The sequence below is a fragment of the Strigops habroptila genome, chromosome 9, assembly GCF_004027225.2.
Source record: "Strigops habroptila isolate Jane chromosome 9, bStrHab1.2.pri, whole genome shotgun sequence".
NCBI classification, from domain to species: domain Eukaryota; kingdom Metazoa; phylum Chordata; class Aves; order Psittaciformes; family Psittacidae; genus Strigops; species Strigops habroptila.
The window spans coordinates 5,171,912-5,196,750 of NC_044285.2; the positions used below are offsets into that span (position 1 = coordinate 5,171,912).

The window sequence follows — 24,839 nt, forward strand, 5'->3', positions numbered from 1 at the left end:
TGAATTTTTATTACTGCCAGAGGGGTACTTGCATCTGTGGGCTCTCTCCCCTCCTCACTTTGTGCCCCCCACCTCCCCTTTCCAAAATCCCCCCTTGCAGAGGAGGATAGCGAAGGTGCACAGAAAACATAGGAGGGAAATCCAAGCTTTTCAGCCTTTCTCCCCTTTTCCAAACCCTCTTTTTGCTGTAAAGCTGAACGGGTCGTGGTGGGGAAAGCCTAAAGGGGAGACACCTCTCCCCCCACCCCTCCCCGTTCTATTCTTGAGATCCGTGGATGAAAGGGTGACCTAGTAATTCAGTTTGATGATAACCATTTTCATGCTTGAAAACAATCTGCCAAATTAAACCTAAATGGAAAGAGCAGTGGGAAAGGTAGTGGAGCAGGGCATTTCGACATTTCCCCCACCTCTCCGAAAGGGATTGTTTGGCAAAAGGAGGAGGGAAAGGCAATTAAATAGACTAAAGATGATTTAAATCCCAACCAAAAATAATTCCAGGGAGAAGTTTCCCCCCTCCGGTGTTGCCCAGCCCTGGATTTGAAAACTTTGGCCCAACTTGTGGCGATAGCTACAACTTTGCTCCGCAGGGGTCAGAGGTGAGGGCTATTTTAACCCTAAAAGCCTGCGAGTGACCAAGGTTGAGGCTGGGCTCGCAGCACTAATAGCCATAATTACCTCCTCCCCTTCCAGGGACATTCCTCGCTGCAGCAGTGTTAGACGCCGAATTGAAGAAAATCCTGGAGTTGAACATATCTTGGGGCGTAAATAACAGCAATATGAAGGAATTTCAGAGCTCTCCCTTTTGCTTGGGGGGATTGAAGCCTCTTTTTTTTTTTCCCCCTTTTTTTTCCTTTTTTTTCTTTTTTCCCCTTCCTCCTTTTTCTCCCCCCCTTGCCAGCATTCCCAAGGCGCTGAGTCTTTGTCTTAGAAGGAATGGAGTGTCTGAATGGTGTGAAAGGGACAGAGAGGGTTGCTTCAAATCGATTTTACTTGTCCTCTCTGTCTTTTCGGATCAACGCCCTTCAATGGACACATAGGTGCTCTTTCAACCAAAAACTTGTGCAACATTTTCTGCCTGTATTGGTGCTAAATACAATAAATGCTGGGCAGATTTTTTTTCTTCTTCTTTCTTTCTTTCTTTCCAAAGCAGAAAGCACCCTAATTAAATTGTTTTATATGGACAGTCAAGACAGACCAATTAAGTATGCATTAGTATAAAGATATATTCGAGAGATAAGCACTCTATAGGAGCCCTGTCTAGGCAAGGTGTGTAAAGTGTCCTCTCGAAGAGAGGCTGTAAGCAGGGTTTCATATGGATTTTTCCCCTCCATTGCCTCCTATACTCGAGTAACGGACTGAATAAGTTAGCGAAAAGCCATTAGTGGAAGTGGTTTCTAAACAAAGTTAACAGGTGGATGTAGCTGGGTTTAGATTTGAATAACAGTCGCACATCTGTAATACACAGCCACATATTTATGCAGCACGGATGCGTGCAATGTACATTTACAGAGATAAATGCCTTCAGCCCATAGCTTATGTGCAAATGCACACACACGGAAATAAAATAAATAGCTGGGCACTTCTGTAGGCTCCAGGACGTGATGTGAGGAAGCACACACACACAAACACACCCCAGATATAACCCTGTATCTATTGTGTAGAGGCACCCAGCCCTGTATCAGCCACCCAACGCATAGCGGTCTCGCCTGGGTGTGCTGCACAGACACCTAACTCGAGACCAGCGGGCACACAGCACACGCTCCTGGGGTAATTACACGTGGAAATGTTTCCTATTCGAGGCAGAGGCTTTCCCAGGAGTGAAATAACTGATCGGGATAAAACATACATGCACAAACGCACACAGGAACTTCCCTTTCTGTCCATTTTATCACCCTGGGAAAGCTCTGGTGTATGGTTAACCACAGGAACCGGGCTTTAAGCTCTTCTCTGTTTCATATTCCATTGCCATTAGTATTTTTTTTTCTGTTACTGCAGATTTTCCATGTCGTTCAAAAACCCCCATCCTAAACAGACAAACAAAAAAGGCGATATCTTCCCCCCCCCCCGCCTCTGCCTCAGCCCTGATCCTGGGTCAGGGAGAGCAGCGGGATGCGAGGAGGAGGAGGAGGAGGGAGGTGGGCTGGAAGTAGCAGGGGCACCCTCCATCTCCGGGCACTGTGTTACCCACCGTCGAGGCAGAGCCCTGGGACAATCCCGGTGCCCGGAGATACTGCAGGGAATCGGGGAATCACCCTTTTATCGTGACATTGCACTGCAGGGACAGGAGGGGGCTTGGCTGGAGGGGCCGGGGGTGCGGGGATGGAGGGGTACAGGGGTGCGGAGCAGTGGGGCGACGGCTGCCCGGGGTGATACTCTGGGTTGTGTTAGCCCATCAAAGGGAGAAGGGAGAGGGGGAGGAATAACCCATTCCTCGCTTAGGTGCTTTAATGTCACGGTAAACAGGTTAGAAACCGCCATTTATAAAGCCTCAATTTCTCTTTACTGGTTACCCTTCGAGGACAAATCATAACAGACTGTATGAGGGGCAAAGAATTCATCTAAAGGAGATCTCAGCAAGTCACTACCCGGACAATAGTCCACCTCCTGTTGGGTTGGGTATTGATCAGGAGAGGAGCTGAAGATGTCGCCACACTAAATATTTACTGATCACACACAAATAGCCGCGGCTTGAACGATTTTCTCCTGTGAGGAGAGCAGAGAGAGAAGGGTAAATCATTTTATTAGTGTGTATAAAGCAAAGAGCACACTCTGGCTTGGAGTGTTTTAAGATGTGTCTTCAGCTGGATGAAAAGAGTTAGGGAAATCGATATGGAGTGATTAGACGAGCCAGTCGTGTCAAAGAGAGAGGCTGCGAATTTCATGGATTTGGTTATACCGGGAGGGGGAAAATATATCGAGAGATTAAAGGGAGGAACCCATTGTAGCAGAGCCAATGAAAAAATAATATCTAATCAGTCCCGGCAAAGGTAGGGATGGGATAAAACCCACATTTCTAAAGAACCACATCAGCTGGAGAGGGATCAGGGAGACACATGAAAGCGGCAAATGGGGGGAGAGCTGGCGAGTAGGAGCCTAGAAATGCTAGGGAGCAAAACCTAGGGAGGCACAGCAAAGTCGCCTCTGTGGAGCAATGCTGAGACACCACGAAAATGGGGACAAAAGCCTCGAGGGGAAAGCGAGGGCTGGAGCACACGGGCTTCGAGGTGAAGTCTGGGGGGTCTCCAGCCAGGTATCCACCAGGCAGGGAAGTCTCTAAGCAGCAGAAGCGAGGGCACATCCAGTTCAGGTGCAAGGGCTTTAAATCCTTCTCCAGTAAGTTTGTTCCCCCCCACAACTCTCCCCCCAAGCAAATGTGGTGAGTAAAATGGATTTCAGCGTTTAACCACCTCATTTTATCCACGTAATGACAAGGCTCGTAATATGTAATCTACAGATTACTGCCATTCGAGGGTGACCACAAGTGGCATAAAGAAAAAATATAATCAGCGTTTCTGCAAATGACAAAAAATAAAAAAAAAAGGCTAAAACCAGCCCGTGCTTTAAGCATTGGAGCTGGGGAGTTGCTGCTGCAGGATTTTATCGGTCGTAGGGAGCAATTCAGCCGTGGCTCAGGTACAGCCCTGGGCTGTCTCGGCGGATTAAAGAAAACTTTGCTGGAGACGAGCAAATGTCTCAGTGCCAAAGGGCAGAAAGCTTGGAGCAGGGTAGGGCTTTGCCAAGCGACGTTAAAACATGTTCTTTAAGAGATGCTCGGGGTTGTTCTTATTATTATTCTATTGTTTTTCCTCGAATCACAGATGTTTGGGCCGTGCTCAAACGCTACCTTCTCTCCGTGTGTTTTTCTTTAGCAGAAAATCGGATGCGACTGCAGAACTAAGTCAAAGGAGCTAGAGAGAAAGTTTGAGCCACACTTTTAAGTGATGCTGATGGCTGGGAGGGAGGAAAGGCATCTAAAGCTAGGAACCGAGGCGTACAACTGATGTGAAAACAGCTTTTCACTTCTCCTCTAAGTGCTAATTTTGCTACTGTAAACAAACACTGAAGTTAGAAACAGCTGCAAATAGCCTTGCCGGGCACCCAGGGCTCAGGGACAGGGGGTAAAAAAGACTTTTGTTCGTCTCTTGGGTTGAATTTCACCCCAAATTTTGCCTTTCCCCTCCCCCCGCCCCGAAATCAGTGGCTGATGCTGGGTTTAGTGGTGGAGAAGGGAGGAAAAAAAAGTAAAATAGGCATATTAAGAGCATTTCATGTGAGCCTATAGAGTGCAGGCAGCTCGGCTGGATCACTAATGCAACAGGAAACCTCGGGATAGACTCAGCCTAATTAACAGTTTTCCATAGCTGAAGCGATTTTTAAGAATCCCAGTGGATTAGCCCAATATGTTCAGGTGTGAGGCTACGAGGGCCTATAACTCCTTTCACTATAATCTTATAACCTCCTTACCTAATTCCTTAGATTGCAGATAGGAAGAGTCTGACCCTGGAGGTCGCAAAGAGCTTGGCTGCATTAACCCTTCCCTGCCCGGCGCTGCCCCAAGGTGAATGGCGCCGGGCGATGTGTCTGGGGGAGGGAGGGCAGGATAAAGAGGGTTGCAAGAGGGATCGATCCGACTTGGGGTGGTGGTGGTGGGGAAGGGCTTAAAATGATTTGTGCTGCCTTCATTCCCCTCCTTTGAGCCAAAGGGAAAATGGAAAGGGAACTTTTCTCTTTGCCATGCACTGGGAGGTTCATAAATGCACGGGATTTGTGAGACAATTCATTCCCTTTATATCATTTCAGCGTTATTTTATTTTATTTTTAAATCATTCTTTTACTTTCCAAACATGGAGGAAATGAAACATTCTAGAAACATCAGATATTGCAGAAAGCAAAGCAACCTCCATCTTTAGATCCAGCAGCAATCACTTGAGCTTCTTGCCCATGGTAGAGCTGTAATCTTTAAAGAGGAAAAAATAATCTAGAAAAGCTTCTTGGAGTGTATTTGCCTGGTAACACACCTGGTTTATGTTTTAATAGGTAGTTATATTGTATTGATTCAGGGTACATCACGGATGCTGAAAGTTAATAACTCTCAAATTGTATCTATCTGCCTACATACATAATTACATACACAGTATTAACACTGTAAGGATTTGCATTTTGCAGCACATTCTTTGTCCTTAAATCTTTTAACACGTTGAATTGTTCCTTTGAAGAAAATGTTATTGAACCACATGTTTAAAGAAAAGATGCTTGTAAACTATGTGTTTTAGCAATGGAATTGTTGAGTGAAATACAGATTTCTTTGTATTTCACACAAATCTTGCCATACACCAATCTTAACCTATACATCCAAACTGCCTTTTTTTTGTTGTTCTTTTTCCCTTCTCCCAGTCAGAAGGCAGAAATATGTGAGCTGCTGAGAGAGGTGGGTACTTTTTGGTAAGTATGTTTAGATATGATCTTCAGATACATTTATTGTACTTTCAAATTCTTTGGCTACTCATTGAGCTAGCAAACAATATCCCAGCTGAACGTCTCAGCTCCTTCCCTATTTAACAAGGTTTTAATATAGAATTATACTGTAGCCATCCTTCTGCTAAACAATATAGTTGAGGAGTCAGCAGAAAGAGAAAAATATGTTAAAACCAAATTATAATTGCTGCCTTATATCTGACTCTTCTTCCTTTCTGCAGTCCTAATGAACTCTTTAAAGTGGTGGGGTTTTTTATTATTTCTGAGTGACAGATCAAAAGTAATTAGCAGAATCAGAAGCAGCCGGAAAGCTTGAAATAATGTGTCTAAATATTTCATATTGCTACTTCTAATACTAGCCCATCAGTTGTAAAAAAGAATCATTCCCTATTTATTCTGCAGCAGTTTATAAATACAGAAAGATAGATTCCTTTTTTTTTTTTTCCAGGGCCTTCCTCAGACATGACATAAATAGAGATTGAACTATCAGGGAAGAAAAAAGAAAATAAACCCAAACCCCTGGACAGGAACAGACACAGGCAGATATATAACCACATATGAACAATGTTACATACCGTGTTAAGAGGATGTTAAAAAGAAATAATAAATAAATTGCATATTTATAACCTCATAATTAAAATACATTCTCATCTCCCTCTGAAAGGTTGCAGCTTTCTTGGATATATTTTGAGTGCATATTTTAAACTCCGTGTCCCGAATTGAATTGAGATGAGCTGTTTTACCCAAGAGTAAAACCCTTGTTTACAATTTGATGTTTAAGTTTCATCTGCCTATCAATTGCCATATCATTTCCTTCATATTTTACCTCCTTACATTTGGAAACCTTATTTAAGATGGTGTTAGCTTCTAGCAAATGCTAATTTCTGTTTATAAGAAATTAGCCAATATTATCCAAAACAATCCCTGTGTTTGACTGAGGCAAATTGTATGAGAATTTTTTTTTCCCATTCAAAGGGCTAAAGCTTAACTGAAAACTTTAAAGCAAAGGGATACCAGCAAACAGTAAAAAATGGCATATCTGCTCTCTCTTGACAAGCTTGCATTATATCACATGTAAGGAAGCCCAGTTTTTTGAATCTAAGACCAGTTTTAGTTTTTAATAGGAAATAATTACATGGAACTTTATTTCCAGAGAGAATGTCCCTTCCAGCTACAGTGTTTTGCTTTGATCTAAGTATTAACTGGTAATAAAATAACCATATTTTGGATCCTAAGCATATTGATGCTTAAAGGAATGTTATGCTTTCAATCAAATTTGAACGTGCGATTATCCAAAGGTATTCATCCTTCTTTTGTCAGAAACCATTTTACTCTCTTATTCCTACAGCTGCTCACATGTGGTTTAGTATACTTTAGCTTTTTTTTTTTTTTTGTAGTAGAATTTGCACCATCAAGGTGGAAAACTTTTAAATGGAGCTCAATCATGTTCCAGCCTGGTAATTTGGACTGTTTCTCACAGAACTCCCCGCTCCAGCCCTGCTTTACACTTGTTGTACACCACCACCATTGCCCATCTCCGAGGGTGACTATCATGAGTGTCTCTGCAGCAGGATTTTGGTTTAAATCTTCAGATTTTTTTTGTTTCTTTCTAAAACCTGAAGAATCAATCATTTGGACCCATCCTGAACAATTAACCTCGCCTTTATATTACAGCCCCAAGCTCAGTACTTCATAAAGACATGAAAAGGACATCCCAGACAGCAGGACCCGAGCCCAGGCTTGTCACAGAGTATAAAAGGAGAGAGAAGGGGAGTTTTTATCTCTTTGCCCCACCAATTCTTAATAGTTCTAAGTTTCAGTGGTACAATAAACCAGTTTTGATAACATAGCTCATGGGTTTCCCTGCCACATAAAGTTTTCTTAATAATAAAAAAGAAGAAACTTTATCCCTGCTAAATTAAAATAGGGCAGATGTTGGATATGGTTCGTATTAGCCAGCCTTTCACCCCTTTGCCCCTGGCACTAAAGTTCTGACTTTTTCTTTCTACTATGTCTGTTTCTAACTGAAAGGTATTATTCCTGCCCTAGCCCTCTTCTTCTATTTATTTTTTCAGCACCTAAAATTAAACCTATTCATTTAGTAATATACATTCTATTGCAGATTGCTAAATCTGGGCACAGAGGGGAAACGTTTTCCAAAAAGTGATGCACCACTGACCTTAAAAGAAAACACGAGGCAGGGAAAGCTGTTCTGAAAAGGTTTATTTCTAGCGAATTTTGTAGCTCTGTTGACATTATAAGGATAATGGCTGTGTTGCAATGGGCTTTCAAGGCCCAAGAGGTTTATGTTTTCTTCTGACCATAAGTATAATAAAATTTTAAAGGTGCACAAAGCCTCATCACTTTAGATATTTGAAACTAGACTGAAAAAACCCTTGGGAAACACACATTATAGTGGACAGCTCTGCTGAGGGAGCAGGGGATAGGGAAAAAACAAACAAACCCCAAACCCAAATAAAACCCCCAATTTTTGTCATGCTAGCTCTATGAAAATCCTGGCTATTAAACTCCCAAGGATAGCACAGCTCTTTTCTCCAGGGCTGTGAAGATAGAATTTATTGTCCATTTGGAACGATCAAGTTTAGGCTAATAAAAGGCCCTCTGTAAGCAGAAGTGCCCAAGTTGACGTTTGGCAGAGTTTTCAATGGTAGAGTTTATATAGGATGGGGGCTCTGTGCTATTAGAAATTACTCATCTCTCAGCAGCCGAGGATGAGTTGACGTACAGAAGTAAACGTTAGTAGGCAACGGCTGAAGGTTAATCAGTGTTGCTTTCTGAACTGGAGGGTTCAAAGCAGGAAGAAGTGAAAGCTGCTCTCTCCAGCCCTTCCCTTTGCTAAGGTGCTGCTAACTTTTATGATTTTTCTCCCCCCCCGCCCCTTCCTATTTTACTATCTGTCTTTGTGCCTGAGGGCCAGTGAAAGAACACTGCAGATTCTAGATTGCTTTCAGAGTTTCCCTTTGCTGATGATGGATTACCATGTCAATTTAAACGGCATAGGATTAATTTGTTTCAATGATTTCTCTTTAGGCTGAATGCCAGTCTTTTTTTTCCTGTCTCTCTCCTTACTCTTAAGAATAATAACAATAATAATAATAATAATAAAAAAATCCTTAAAAACCCCAAACACTTTTGATCTCCCACATTAAAAAGACAATAATAGAAATAGACAAGTTAGGTATAATGTTGCAAAACAGTTGTAGGTTTGAGTGTTTTTATCTCATTCTAAGGGGCTGAAGCATACAGTCAGTCACATTAAAATGAAATTGGATCCAACGTTTATTCAATAAATACTTGTCTTGTAGGTAATCCAGAGCAGAGTGCTTTTGACACATAAGGACTTAATTTGTCTTGGATAACAAGTTATTAATATGGCACATTTAAACTTGCCACCTACAATAAGGTCATTTAGATCTATAATATGACTCGCAAGAGAACTTCATAAAGCCAGAAACAAAGTTTGAGGCTGCCTCTGAGTTGTGGAGCAGAACGTGGTTTGCTCTTTTCAGCAGAAAGTTCAGAGCGAGTAGGAGCCACCCAAACCCAAGTGGTGTGCATCTGCTCTCCTTTGAAAGGCAAACGTAAATGGAATAAGGAGGGGAGAGGGGAAAAAGAAAGTACCCAAACACACGTTTTTGAATGAGTAAGCTTTAAAGCTGTGCTGCGTCTGCTAGCAAACTCATCGCAGCTTTGGGAGTGAAAAAACAACATTTGGTTCCGAGTGGAAATTCGCCTGCGTTTGCACTCTACCTCTTCCATGTGCTTTGCAATTTACTTGCTTTTAATAATAAGTGAGGAAGTTGGAACATAATCCACCCATAAATGTTATTGCTGTAATTTGACTGTGCTGTGTTTGTTCATGCATTAGCCGTATATGTAAAGCGAAGGGGGGATGTATGGTGGTGATCCCCGTGCAGCCTGAACAAACAGAGATGTTTTGGTACGTACTGGATTTCAACCCCCAAATGCTCTGCAATTTGGGAAGCTGGAGGTGGGGTGTTTAGTTTCAGACCTGTCCTAACCAAACAATGCCTGCATGAGGTGCATCAGGAGGTGAATATTGTGGGCATGTGATGCAGGATGTGTTCTGTGGCTGGCGACTTGGTGTCCACACTGTATGCACGAGCTTTATTATTCTGCTTTGATGTATTAAGCTCTTGGTTGCTCTTGCCCTGGCAGATTCTGTCTCTTTAAGTAACTAAATCTAATTTTTAAGCTCTTCCTGGGAAAAGGATGTTACACATGAGTAGAAAAATGCAGGCGAGAAAGGCTAATTGAATGAAAAGAGAGAATTAGGTTAAAAATAGAGTACAATCTAGTATCACATTTTCACTAGTGTAACCTGAAATGAAGGTGTCTCCAAGTCCCTAGTGATGCCAGAGTGTTTAGATGTTGGGCACAGATGGAGACACCTATTGAAATGTGTCTGAAGAAGATTAATAGGACTTGTCAGTGTTGGGAAAGCACTGCTTTGCTGTAAATTTCTACTAGCACAAGATGAATTACCGATGAATGCTCAGTTATCAACCCCATCACTATCATTGGACACTAAATCAAATTGAGCAGCTATCTACAATCAGAAAATTTCTTTTAAAAATAGGCATACACCTTTAGGCTTAAACTCTTTAATAAGACAAAATCCTCTATGGTATGTGTGTGTTCACGAAGGGATATGATTTAAAGTTTCTATACAAAAAGCTTCTGTTCAGAAACAAACTCCAAGTTTAGTGTGAAATCTGGGTTGTCAAACAATAGAAGATATTCAGAAAATACTGGTTATACGATATAATGTTCTGCTGGAGGCCTGATCCAAAATGGATTTTCATGCATGTCACTGAATTTTGGATCTGTCCCTATTTGTGAGAGGTTTTTCTTTCATTCCTCCTCTCCCTTATTTTTGGTAATGGTAAAAAAAACTTCTGTCTACCTTAAAGACTGAGCATCCAGATCATATATGAATGCAGAATAGCTGTCAAGACTCAGGATATATATATCATAATAATACCACCCCCCAACATGTTTATGAAATTACAGCTGAATATAATGAAATACGTGATGAAAGAATCAATGAATAATATTTTAACTGAGAATATTTCCTTCTATCCTTTATAAAAGGGGAAACTGTCACAAGCAAAACTATCACAAACGTTTACCAGCCCACTCCTGAAGTATATTATCTGTATTTACCGTGTGATGTTGATGATGACAATGATATTAAATAAGCATTCTCTATTTTTAGTTTCTATGATGTCTTTCCCTCTCACCCAGGCATTGTGCTACTTTATCCAAGGAGATTTATCGTGGCGTGTTTTCAGAAGTCAATTTTTCCCTTTTATTATAGACAAGGGCAGTCATTTAGGGAGGGAGACAGGTACAATGCCTTTGTCAGATCTGTATCCCCAGCCACAGCTCCCTTCTTAATCGATGGCAAATTCCCACTCTGGAGGATCAGGCCCTATCTGGGCCACTTCTCAACTCAGGAATGTATCCTTCCCTTCACCTCCACATATCTTACCTGTGATGTATGCTACTTTTTGAGGAGGGAATAGTACGCTATTTACCACAAAGTACAGCTTCAAAGCCTTTGTGTGTTTCTCATCTCCAGCCAAAAGCTTATTATTTACCTCCTTATAAATTTACCCGGGCAAGGGATAGTAGCAGTTATTGTCTTCATTTTTACATCCTGATTTTCACACAGCAAATGCCCTGCACTAGGGCCAGATTCTCACTCAGATGGAAGTTATTAACTTTAAGCAGAACGGAGCCGATTTCAGCCAGCCACAGCCCGTGCCCTTCCAACACAGTTGCTTTACAGCGTCCCCTTGTTTATTTTTTTCCTTGGAGGGCATGATTCTTTAAACATGTTTGTTTTACACAGAGCAGCAGTTGATTCCTAACTTTTTTTTTCCCCCACAAACATGTAACGAGAATATTAATAAGGAATATTAATAGAGCTGAGTGCAGCATGATGCTAGTTAGATTGTAGTAGCTGAGAAATATGAACTAGTGAACATAATCCATAAACTCCATTTGGTTACTATAATACTCCAATCTGTATTTATTACAACCCCACTCTGATGCTTATACAACTGCAATTGCTAGATTTATACACTCTAATGGTTTCACAATAGGAAAAACCTGTGTTCTTTATCTTTCTTTTCCTGTCCAAAATAACCCCTTCCACATATACTTCAGGCTTCTCCAGACCTTGTCTGGGTTTAATCACAGGCTCTGGGACAAAACGCGCATTATTAAGAAATATAAATATTTTCAGAAGCAATCAAAGGGTTGAAAGATTGATTCGGCATGTAGATTGGATTTAATTCGAAGCAGCTTTGTTCTAATGAGGACTACTGGGATACAAAGACGGCAGCCGCTTATGGCCACCAGTTGGGAACTTCGACTCGCTGCAGCAACCTGTCAAGAATTTCAAGGAACTGCCAGGTATTAAGCAGCAAAGTGGTAGGGAAGCTGGTGGTCTATTGTTTTCAGCCTTCTTTCGAGGCTGGATTAAGGTTTCATAGTCCCTGTTTTACCAAAATGACAATTAAGGTTAATTTCTTGCTGCCCGCAGGACCAAATCCTGCTCAGGGGGAAAGCCCTCTGGACTTTATGGGGGGCTTTGCCTAAGGGAGAGGTGGCAAAGCTTGGCTGAGCCCCAGGTCCAGCAAATTTGAGAGCCCCATAGTGATTTGTTCTGCTTCCAGACCTGGTGCGGCTGCTTTTTGTGACTATTCCTGTTAAATTTTGCTACCTGCGCTCCTAGATGCGGCAGGATCTTTTTGCATAGGTGGTGTATTTTCTTTATGGAGAAATACAGCTCTGTGTTGGCTGGGAAGCTCTTGTATCCTTCTTGGGCGACCTGGACCTGTCCTGTTTCCCGGGGAAAAGCATGAGACGTGCAACAAAACATCCTTGAGGTGATGCTGAACAAAACGGGACACTCGATAGCTTTACCCTTAGGCTTAAAGAACCCCCCAAACAGTGAGATTTCAGTGTGCACTGTGGGGGGGTGTCACGTCACAGGTATTTGGGGAGCACAAAACCCTGGCATCTTTCCTAAGTGTTGAGCGTACAGTCGGAATCACAGTATATACAGGATCAAACACTGACTAGTTTCTCTCTCCCCTTAGCCCCCCTCCCATGCCTACTTTTGTCCATAAAAGCAAGAGAAAGAGAGAAAGCTTGAATTTTCTGAACTGTTTCACCCATCCACAGCTGGAATTCCAAAGCGAAATGAAAATGCCTTTAAAATCAACCCTACATGGGAGCCTGAGAGAACAAGTTTTCCTTTGTTGTAGGGTATAGTATTATTTGCTGTAGGTTTTTGATATACATTCTAAATTAGGCCTGCAAAGGAATGCTTCATCTTTAATTCATCACTCTCAGCTGAAAGAGATTAGCAATGTCTAGCACGCACCCTTCGTATGGTGCTGACCTCATCAAGTATGGCCTGAAATTAATTAGCCTCATTCATTCCAAATGGAAAAGGATAATGGAGCTGCATTTTAGAGATGACCATCACAAATTGTATGCAGCATATTTAAAATCCCTCCCCCCACTTCTCGCTCCCCTCCCCATTAAAAAAACTATGTAGATTAAAATTCTTTCCAGAACTTGCAATATGCCAGAGTTATCGAGGCATTAGGAGCAGAAACCACTCCGTTTTTATTTGTGGAACTGGGAGCCACATTTTGTATGTGTAGCTGTAAAAGCAGCAAGCCTGTCTTAAATGACACAACACCTGGAATTAATCTGATATTTCCAGGTGCTCTGGCAAACTGGGGCATCAAGCGCTTGGTGTTTAAACATTCTTCCACTGGCTTGCTTAAATCAATATGAAAGTGGTGTCCCTTTGTCATTCATAGATGCAAAGTGCTAGCACAAACTCCAGCTTGGCTTCAGAGTCCTACATCACTCATAATCTAATTAGAAATCAGAGCAGAGCCGAAGCAGCATTCTTTGTGGATTCTTGAGCAGCAAATAGGGATACTTGTCTTTTGTTTCCCTCCTCGATTGCATCGTTCACAAGCTTTCACACCACATCTCTAAAGGTGGTTAGGTGCCTCAAGATGTTGACAGGCATGAAGGACAAGATTATTTAGGTATTTAGGTGCCTACCCGGGGTGATTTCAAATGGAATTAAGCAACTGGATGTTACTGGGGGAAAAGGAGGCGGGGGGGGGGGGGGGGGGGGGGTGACAAAAAAGGAAAGCTTCCAATGCATATGAAAAGCTCTAATTTGTTGTCCTAAACTCTAGCAACGTGGGTGATGTTTTTCCAGGGTAAAATTGCCTGCAGGGTAAATTTACTGAAGCCTGGCAGTTTGTTCTGAGGTGAGTGGGTCCAGCCTAGGGGCTTCACCAGCTCCTCCCTGGCCAGGCACAGTGGTGGTGTCTGCTCCAGTTGCTTCCCAAGAGACAGAGAAAGTGGTAAAGAATGCAGGATTTCCCACAGGAACTTGGACGATGCCCGTGCCTAAGACAATGGTGAGGATTGGCCCCAAATCCAGATCCAGCCTGGATTCCTCCACCTGAGTAGTCCTGTCTCAACCTACGACTGCTGATGGATTGCGGCGATGTGGACCTTCCTGTCTCCTTACTCCCCAGCATCAGATCACCAAGAGGGCCTGAGATAACGCTGTGAGTAAAAAAACCACGTTTTTCCTCACACCAAATAATTCATTGTGAAACTTCAGATTTTGAAATAACAAGGTCAGAATGGGTCATATCTGCAACGCCAGGGCTTGGGGAACGTTTCTGCTCTTTGTCCACCCAAGGCTGAATATATAGGGAAAACATTTTGTGATATGTGCTGTAATCACCTTGTACCCTGGAAAACTGAGAATTAAGTATTTCTCTTTAACACAAACAAACATTTGTCTTCCAAAGACTCCATTCATTAAGACTGCCATTGAATCCATGATTGAACCCATTGTTATTAATCCTGAATGAATTCAAGTTTGCCTACCATGAACAAAGCTGCTCGCCATTTGATAATCCAAATTTGCTCAGGAGAAAAGAATGAGCAAATGTTAGAAGCAGCAGGTGAAATTATAGCACAGTTACTAAGCCTTCTTTCAGGGGAAGCACAGGATAGATTAAATTGTTATGTTAGGCCATGTTGTAAGTCCACGTCAATTTTGCTTGAGATCTTATCTTAGCTCGGAACTGTTTCCTCCTAAATTAAACTAAATGCTGAAAACATGAGAAGCATATTGACCCAAAGATTCAAAACTTTGGACTCAGCAGCCTTCTGATCTTTTGTCCACAGAGTATCGAGTTGTAAAGCTGTGGAATATTAAATAATCATGATTATCTTCAACTTGCCTAAGTTCATTTGTCATGCTGAAACACTTCCAAGGATTTTCCTTGTTGTTTCTTTCAGAACAAGACATTGATTCTGCCTGCAAGCTGGTTTCATTTGCCACTGATCTTACAGAGTGTGGTCCTATACTAATATTAAGTCTTGTGCACTAACCATGGCCTGTAATTCTGTCCATGGTGCTTTTAATCTTCCTTTTGCAAACACCATTGTCCAATAAAGCAATAAACAAAAATCATACAATCAAAATGACCTAACTATGCTGGTACTTCGATCAGCTGTTATTAGCCAAAAGCAGTTCCTGATATTCAGAAATGCAGTGTAATTCACCTTGGATAAGAAATCAAATTCAAAAATGAGCTGAATAGACATTCTTAGGAACGAGTAACTTTCTAAATAAACCAGCTTTTTAATTCCACCTTTTCTATATTAGTACTGTAAATCTATATAGTCTGCACTTGGAGAAACCAGATGAGTTTGAATTGTCATAATTAAATATCATCCTGTTTCTTGCAGCACAGTCAAACGAGGAGTTTTACCCCGACACAAGAGTTCTATCAAATAGGGACACCTTACAGCAATGATTTAAGCTCCAAGTGGTTCCATCATGTTTTAGAAAACAAATCTCTACCAAAATGCATAACACTATTCATCTCTGGTGTCAGAGCACTGAAAAGACAGAGTTGTAGAAGAAATAATATTGTTTAGATGCTTTTTAATGATGATACATTAAATAATGTGGTTTACTCAGCCTGACTTCTAATTACCTACTTTCAAAACCATGTGCTCATTCATCATTTCATTCAGTTCAGATAATGTCAGTTAGTGGTAGACATTAACACTCGGCCGTAAGTTTGAATGGGAAGAAAAACAAGGAGAGTGCAAAGCTATATATTACCTTAGACAAGTAGGATGTCATTGCCAGCCTGAATTTGTTGATGAGACCAGGCATTAAGCAAGTAAATCTTTAGCCACTGAAGCAACAGTTCACTCACTTTCAGTAATAACATCCTGGAGGCGATGTGGTGGATTTACAACAGCAAGTACCTATGTACTAATAATGGCCATTTAGCCCCAACCACAAAATAATGAGCCAAAATAGAGATTCACCTTTCCCCTGAAATGATACTTTTTTTCCTTATTTTAGCCCCATTTCAAATGTTCAGGAGCCTGGGTTTGATTGTTTTGGTAGCATGGAGGGATTTTTGTCTGGAGTATTGAGTTTATGGAGTCATCTGAGCAAGTTCCTTTCTCACCTAGCAAAGGCTATGGAGAATTTCAGTAATACACAAAGGCATCCAGCTCCTAGTATGGAGCCCACGTGTGAGGTCAGGCCTTTCCGTGGGCTGGGGTTTGTTCCCATTTGGGTCAGACATCAGAGACCTATAGTGGTTTCCCTAAATCATTGGGCATTGCAGGTTCATGCACTGTGAGCTCATGTGCTGAAAACAGAAATGTGTTGAGTAGCCATCGTAGTTGTTTGTCCCAGACAAATTATTTGGCTCCCCTTCTGCAAGATTTGCTTTCCATACATCCTGCTTATACCATCCTTTTCCTGTAAGAATAACATAAATGAGTACTCTATAGGTGTAATTATGACAACAGTTCTTTTACTGCAAGTACTAGAAGCCTGTAACCTGTAATTCACTTTTTCTGATACTCTTCTAACACTAGACATGTTATTTTAAAATGTCTAGGACCTGAAAGCTAAATTTATATAGTGATATATAATAACAATGGAAACTAAGCCTCCTCTTTAGCTTTGGCTTTAGAGCTATGTTGCATCTCTCTGCCAATTGGTGTCTTGTTCACCTATAAATATCACTCCCAGAATGGTTCCAATATCAGAGTTAAACAGGAGGAAGCAGGATATGTCTCCATCTGTTTCATTTAAGATAAAAATCTATGAAAACCCAAGACATACTAGCATGAAATTTCTTCTCTTGCATTATTCCATGGCAACTTTAGGGGCAATAGTGCATTTGCTTCTCCACAGTGAATGTGCCATATCTCTTGTAACACCAGCTATCCTTCTTTTCTAGGGATGAAGCACCACAAGACCATGCGCACAGAGAGATGTTGGTTCCCTGACTGCCACTGATTCAGCTCTGTCATGGCACAAGCTACAAGAGGCCGGAGACATATCGTGTGGACAGTTCCTGTCCTGGCTCCTCCTCATCAGTGCTTTGAGTTGTGTGAAGCCCTGAGAACCAAGGCGACATGAGTGCATGACCAGGTATTTCCTCCTCTCATGGTTTATATCTGAAGCTCCTGCAGGTAGGAGCTCAATCTGATTTACAGTGTTGGTGATAAACAAGACAAACATGCTAAAATAATGCATGTGAACTTTCACCCTCTTCTAGAACCGACATGGTTTCGTCATTTTCTCTCCATTTTCTGGATGAAGCAGCCAGCATGAGGAGGGCAGGCTGGCACACATCCCACTTGATAGCTGAAAAGAACAAACTGACAAACATTTTTAACATGCTGCAGCTTATCAACATCCCAGTGAATAAAGGGTGAATGATATTTTCCACTGGTTATTCATAGATGTACATGGGTATGCTGACAAACTGCCATTCAGTCCAGAGGCTGGACAGAAATAAATCAGCAGATAAAATATAATATTCCTAGTGAAAACCTTTATGGAACATGTTCTTGCCCCAAACCCCTCCTGGAATAGGCACAGTAATGCTCCCTGAGACCTGGCAGCCCTTCTAAGTGAACATATGGTCTGCTCAGCTCTTGCCGTACCCCTGCACAGTGAGTAAACACACAGCAATGTCAGAGCAAACAGGAGGCTGTTTAGTAGCATGAAATTCTGTGACTACTTCAGACTTCATCAGTACTTCAGGAATGGATTCCCCTTCTCTGCTGCAGTGTGTACTGCTTGCAGGAGAGGTGAAAGAAATCTCTTTGGGATGGATGGTGTCTGGAGCCATCTCCCATATAGCTGATGCTGCTGGGGAAGGGTCCTGGTGTGTTAGAAGTTGTGTTTTCTGGTGATGCTACATTGCCTTCTTCATCTTTCTGAGATGTCCCCTGGTGAAGTGTAACTTTTACAGTAAATGGATTAGAAAGAGGGACCTGCAGGTAAAAATCCCACTTAACCAAGGCTGGCAAAGGGCAGAACATTAGCTGCAGTAATTGTATTTCTGAGGGAATCAACAAAGCCAGGCTCGTCAGCGCTAGCAAACAGATCCGGTCCTGCCTCTGTGCTTCTTGCACTGGCAGAACATTGCACTGAAATCATTGGAGTAGGGATCGGGCCAGGAATGAGTGGCTGAGTTGCAAAGAAAATTAATTCCTGCCAAAAAAGTTCAGCTATGCTCAGAAGTATGTAAAGTGTCTGATTTGAGAAGTGTCAAGTAGCGTTTGTGACCAATTACCCAAGATGAAGGGGGCAGAGCTATGTTTACATGTACTAATCTTCAGCCAAAGTTTGAAAACTCCAATTCATGGACACGCATCAGATTTCCTTTCCAGGCTTGGCATTTGCCTGTACGCACGCATGCACATTGCTTGGGGATGACAGGAAAACACGATTACCACTTGCAAATAATACAAATAAAGACAGAAAGTGAGGGGAGCTGCCATGCGGCTGCAGCATGGTAATGAAGATTATACTGTGATATGCAAAAAGAAATCATGGACCACACTATGAGTAAACCAGCTTTATCAGCTGAGCTGAAATATGATGTGTCTATATTGTTATTTTTTTCCACAACCTGTGAAGCCCTGTGCAGTGATCCACACAAAAGAATAAGGAGTAAAAGCTGCCTCTGCCATCGTCTGTTTAATTAACCTAGGTATACCAATTTAATGCAATTAATCAAGATAGTGGGGATTAAACAGTAACTCATAGTTGACAGTGACAGTGTTATCATTGCTATGGCATAGCAAGGCTACAAAATGATAGTGGTGACTGGAAACACTATGAGTAAGAACAGGCTGGCTGCAGTTTTGGGTGGGTTTCAGAGGTTTAGGCAGATCTATTGAATGTGATGTATCTTTATGTGGCCAAATGTTTATCTGCCCCTGCCCTTCCCTTTCCCCTCTTGGACCTTCCAGGTTAACCTCCAGCGTGGCACAAACTTTTAAAGCGATTCCTCTTTCTTCTAACAGGTTCCTGATGCTAAAGGTCTGACCTCAAAATGAGCAGTGCAAGAATGGGCACCACAGCGAGCTTCTGGCCTTCAACCCTTCCAAATACAGCTATTTTGGTAACCAGAACAGTATATTCATGATGGGTGAGGGAACAGAGCCTTCCAGTGAAGGATTTCTCAGCATGTTAACTCTATCAGTGCTGGATGCTGTGTCCCTATGCAGGTTGCTTGTGTCTATTTAAGATCCTAAGTACAGATTTGCAGAAACCTATAACTTCATGGATGTGCTTCAGTGTCTGCTGCACCTAAATCTTAACCATTTTTCCTGGGGATTTCCACATAGATCTGGGGAGAACTGCAATCACATGCTGCTGTGAATAGTTTGGACTTGGATTTCTTGTCCGCAGGAGAGGCACGGCCTGGTTTGCTGCAATGCAACTGTCCTCATTAATGTTCTTCAAGCCCTGATGTACTGGGATCGCCATTGTTGGGTAAGAAGATCGTGGAGTTTTCCAGGCTCATTCTCTTGGCTTCAGAATGTTAAATTGGGTGATAATGAGTAGTAACTGTGTCCCTTTTTATGGGGAAGTTGACACTTGCCTTCTCTTAAACAGACACAGAGATGACCCTCCTTATTTCACACAGGTCACCAAACAGCCCCTGGCATGGGAAGGGTTATTGGCCATTTACCAAACTCTGTTTGACTTGGGTTCATGGGTGAGAGATGAAAGGCACTATATTGCATTACCAATCCCTGGGGCCAGCTGGCCTCCCTAAAGAAGCATTTCATTTAGCAGGGCAACTGCTGGTCCATGGGAATCGGGGAGTTAAGAGAAAGAGGATGCAGTTGCAATTGCAAATGCTTCCTTAGGGCAGATGTCTTAAAGCCACACAGAAACTCACTGCTTCAGCGTTGCAATAGTTGCTCCAGGACACTTAACGGCCAGCAGATTTTTCCTATAATTAATCTCCCTTTCTTCCCACCAAAACACCCCTTAGGTTACTTGTAGTGTTTCTGCCTCTGTCCTATTCTGTTTTGCTCCATCTCCCTGGGGAAGATGCCCTGTACCTGGGACAAGCCCAATGCAGCATGTATGAACTGATGCCTTTTCTAAGAGCTTCAAAGTCTAGGCAGCCTATGCCTTCCTCATCTTCTGGATGAAACAAGCAGCCCTGGTATCACACTTAGAGCTTGGGAGGAGAGAAGCGTTCTCCTGAACTTCGCAAATATTTTCAGTATCCTAGAGCTGAGATGCTGACTGATTTTCTTGGCTGTAATGGAGTGGTCCTTGTAATCAGGGCAGTCTAAGTGCTGCCTTTTTAGAGATCATGGATGCAGTGCTTACTGCTGCAATGGTTACGGGAAGGAGAACACCTGCTGCTCAGACAGACCAAGAATTCAACCAGGACCCATCCTGAATTTCTTATGATCTCAAAAGCCGGCATGGTTCCAAATTCCTTAGCACTGGTCAAAATCCTTATTTCACTTTTATCCTTTGCGTTTTTCATGTGAATTATGAGACATTCAGAAGTTGCATTTGTTGTTTGATAGTTTTACATCATAGTTGTAATAATGCATCTGCTGAGTCAGCAGTTCTTCCTGTGTGTGTTTGTTTACTTTATAATCCACTTCCAGCAAGTTCTTGTTAACCAATTCCTGCTGACAACCAGGGAACAGGCACAAGTCAGCTCTGAAAATGAACGACTGGAAGGTAAGTGAAAGGAATAGTAAATGCAGGCCATTCATGTGACAGGATCCAATTCATTTTTATACCAGGGAGATGTTTTAAATGGGACTTCTCCCAGAGGAAAGCTCTCAATGCTCAAGGCCTGCTTCACCATAAAGACAATACATAATTATTCAGAGCTTATTATTATTTTTTATCAGTCATTTTCCAGTCACACGGAGCGAGGGCACAGATGAGATCAGGACCTAGTTTATTGCCAGGCACTGTACAGATTGTACAGTACACAGTACTGTAAGAACCCTATAAAAGGTGTTAACTATCTGCTTAATGGAGGCAGAGAAATGCACCCAGGCTGAAGGTTAAAGCAACAGGCCTAAGATGGCACAACTCATCAGCAGCAAAAATGGGGGCTCAGCCTGGGACCCTCTCTCCCGGGATCCTGCTGCATGTTGCTTTATACACCTTTTACATTTATTTCAAATCACTGAAATGATGAACTGAGTAAATGCCATGTCCTTTGAAGCACTGTTTATTGTATTTATAGGAAACAGATTATCTGTTCTCTCAGGCTAGTGGAAATTATTAGGAGTGATCAACTCATCAGGAAAAAATGTAGGCTGGGTGTGACAGAGAAACTTGTGTTTTATTCCGCAGTGCCATCTTAATCTCTGGTTTTGGTATGACAGACTATGTGGTCTCAGCGATACTGCACCATCCTGTTCTTTGCTTTCAAGCTCAGGTCACGGGTTGGATTTGGAAGCAGCAATTTTCATGCAGAGATGTGACTGGAAGCTGAATGTTATTCCAGGGTAAGTGTATTTTTGTTTAATTTGGGTTTTATACAGTGTATAAAGTCCATACAAAGTCTGTTGTTAATCCCAGCCTAGTTGTGAAACTGCTGTTGACCACTACTTGTTCAATGCAATAAAGCATATCTGTGTACCACAGCAATACCTGCTCTATTGATATATTAAAATTATTTTACCAGGTCAGCCTTTTGGGATTTAACATTTCATTCATAAAGGATTCTATAACACACCAGTTGTGCTCCCTCTCTGCATTCTAATGAATGGGGTGATTTGCTTAAGCTTGTATGTATTTTAATTTATTCTAATGCTTCTTTACTTTCTTATTTGAACAACTGAAACTTTTAGAAAAATAATAAGAGCTAAAAGACAACTCTCAGAGACTGACTGGATACTCATTATAATTTTCTCTTTACTACTTGCAAGTCTTGGATTACCTTATGCAACCTTTCCATGTTAACTACTCAGTTTTGCTCAGACACAGAAGGTAGTGATAATGGATAACGTATGTTATAGGCTTTGTTACAGATGAAACCAAGAAAGTGTCCTGAAGTCTAGTAACTACTCAATACTGGTAACTTACAGGACCCTCTGTACTACTACTGCTGCTTTGAACCAATTTACTTGGTTATTTGGACTTTAACTACTCAGATGCATTCCTTCCCGCTGCAACAGCAATGATACATAGGAAGGTGCGTTTTAAACCTTGCAGTCATTTTCATCCTGGATTTCATGAGGGGTTATTTTTGTCTCAGAGATGAATCATTCAAATATCCTTTTACAGATTCCAGGTGAGTTACTCACATTAAGATGCTTCCAAGTAACACACAGAAAGGTGCTGAGAAAAGGACAAGTTTTTGCCTAATAATAAAAATAAAAGCTCAGCAAAAGTAGGTCCAAGTAAATTATATAGTAGTGCTCAAGGTCTTTCTAAAGAGACCTGGGGCCGAAGGGCTTCTGCCCTCAAAAACTTGTGGCCAACAGAGATGAACAATACTTGCCTTTCTGACTGACCCATCAGATACTCTCTGTCCCCAGAAATGGTTCAGGAAAAGACTGAAAGTATCTGAAGACATAAAAAGGATAATTAAGTTTCATTGTGGGAATAAGAGGGTAATCTGTCCAGACAAATCTAGGACCTAGTATTGAAAACTGTAGTATCTGAATATAAAAAAAAAAAAAAGAGTAATTTTGAATAAAGATGTCTATCAGGACTGTAAATTCAGAGAGTAAAAAAGTAGCTTTGCCTAAAAGACCATCTCTGCCTTCATCTTCCTCTAACTCATTTTCTTGTTCTCTTTCTTCCTTTTGTGTGATTGAAAAAAAACCGCATGTAAAATCTGATATTGAGAATGCTTTAGCTTCATTTCAATCTTCTCTTCTCCAAATGTTTTGTTCCGCTGTGAAGATTCCCTCTGCGAGATAACCTTATCCATGACCGCACTAAGCTTGCAGGACCACTTATTTGCAGAGAGAACTGCTGTATTCTGAAGCAGCCACCTCCCCGCTCTTCTGAGGCTTTTGAGTTGGCATGAGATATTACCCAGGGCTCAGAGCAGATCACAAGGTGCTTAGGACAGTACTTTCACTGCACCTTTTTTTTGCTGAGCAGAATTGCTGCACTATAAACAAATGCGAGTTTTGCCTCATTCTTAGATGCTGTGAGTTATGAAAGCCCACTCTAGATGTAATGAATGTATAGATCATTTTGACCAGATCATAATCTATTAGTAAATAACGTTCCCTGGAAATGTATAGGTGAAATAAAGAACTTCTTGCTACTATTGCTGTATTGTATCAAGGATTACTGATGAGGCCAACATGATCCTGAAGCTTTGTGCTCCTGATGTTTAAATACAATACAGAACTAACTACAGGGTTTGGTTAGCAAATTCCTTCCTGGATTAGGATATTCAGGCTTTCTATTGCTGGAAACAGAACCTGAAACTATACAAAGCTCACCTGTCCCTTGACTGTATCACAAGCCCCAAAATTCATTTCACTGACATTCTCACATCTATAAAGCTTCTCCATTAGGGTCCCCTGACTTTGGCAGTGATATTAATAAGCAAATCACACAGCGATTTTCAGAATGAGTATGACTAATATAGCAAACCCCTATAACACATATGACTTCTTCGCTATCTGTGGAGGAAGCTCAAGGATACTCAGCTAAGACCTACGGTCAATTGTCAGCACACCCTCTAGGCAATGGGAAGGTTAGTTTTAATGAAGATGGCACTTAAGGGCCATCTGTGTGACACATGCTACTGTGTCCAGAGATTGGAGTCTATGTATTTTGCTCTAAATCTAGAGAGGAAGTCACTAGAAAAAAAAAAAGGGGGAAAGAAGCACAGGGGAATAAAAATACTTTTGAAAGAGAAGAAATCTACATTTCAATGAAAATCCTTTCAAGGCATTTCAAATAAGAGTCTGAGAGAAATAATTACAAAGTTTGGAGAGAAAGAACGTTAGCTTTGATATCTTTTTCTTCTATGAAGCAATTAAAATAAGCAATTTTTCAAATACTAAGCAGAAAATTACTAATGGCTGAACCCAAAAGCTTTCATTTCCTTCTTGGGGCCTTTATTCTTCTAAAAAAGGACAAAAAAAAAAAAAAGTGAAGGTGGTTTTCCAGATAGATTAATGCATAAAGCAGTCGCTAGTTGGATGTCATAAAAACTACAGCAGCATAGAATAGCTGAGATTAAGAGCTAGATTTAAATCATGCAACAGTCCAGTTAATATCAATGTCTAATTAAGAAATGCATAAGAAGTCTGTAATGTTGATTTGATGGAGAAAAACTCTAATAGGGTTTCTTTTGGAATTTTCCATTTCAATTGCTGTGTAGACTTTTAATGGATGTCCTATCCAGTCTTTGGTATTAGCAGGAATCATCCTCAAATTAAAACCAAGGCCTAAAATGAAACACAGGTAGACAAATTAGCTGGTCTGGGAAGCAGTCTGGGTAGAATGGCAATGTGAGCTCAAGCCGAAATTTTAGTACAAATAAAAGGGAGTAAATGTCTCAAATCTGGTGTGGAAACCCTATCTGCGTATCGTTTTAAAAAATTTAAACCCCTGCAATTTTAAACAATGCAGTGTTAACTCATTTCCCCACCTCCCTAAGCTTGCCAAAATCCCTGCAATTCATACTGAGAAATCCAGACCACTAAGCATTATTAATTAGTCTTTTTAAATAGAAAGGCTTTCTATAGCTATGTATATTAGTAGTATATAGAGGCGGGCTCTCTTTGCTTGCAGTGGGATTTAGAGCGCACAGTTCACTATCACTATCAGTGAACACCATTAATCTCCCACTCCTCTCCGGGTAACTAAAGCTCTTAAACTCTTTGAGCAAAACTAAACCTGTGGCATCTGCTGTGTCACACAGATCATCCAGGACGTTTGGTCTCTA

The 24,839-nt window shown here is 41.4% G+C and overlaps 2 long non-coding RNA genes across 22 annotated transcripts in view; both read left to right on the forward strand.

Annotated features, from left to right (window-relative positions):
• Window positions 1-24,839, forward strand: part of LOC115613013 — a 34,795-nt gene that overhangs the window by 2,711 nt on the left and 7,245 nt on the right. For 5 of the 21 annotated variants that reach the window (XR_004389979.1, XR_004389980.1, XR_004389972.1 and 2 more), the window contains exons 2-7: window positions 5,395-5,442; window positions 5,924-13,601; window positions 13,954-14,138; window positions 16,863-17,056; window positions 18,946-19,043; window positions 19,334-21,423. This is a non-coding gene — a long non-coding RNA (uncharacterized LOC115613013). Of the gene's footprint in view, window positions 1-4,476; window positions 4,559-5,394; window positions 5,443-5,923; window positions 13,602-13,710; window positions 13,833-13,953; window positions 14,139-16,862; window positions 17,057-18,945; window positions 19,044-19,269; window positions 23,202-24,839 lie in introns of those variants that run through there. The other 16 variants (XR_004389983.1, XR_004389975.1, XR_004389976.1 and 13 more) reach the window with 16 other exon arrangements.
• On the forward strand, window positions 501-1,120 carry LOC115613016. Its single transcript, XR_003993257.1, has 2 exons — window positions 501-596; window positions 691-1,120. It is a non-coding gene; the product is annotated as an uncharacterized LOC115613016 (long non-coding RNA).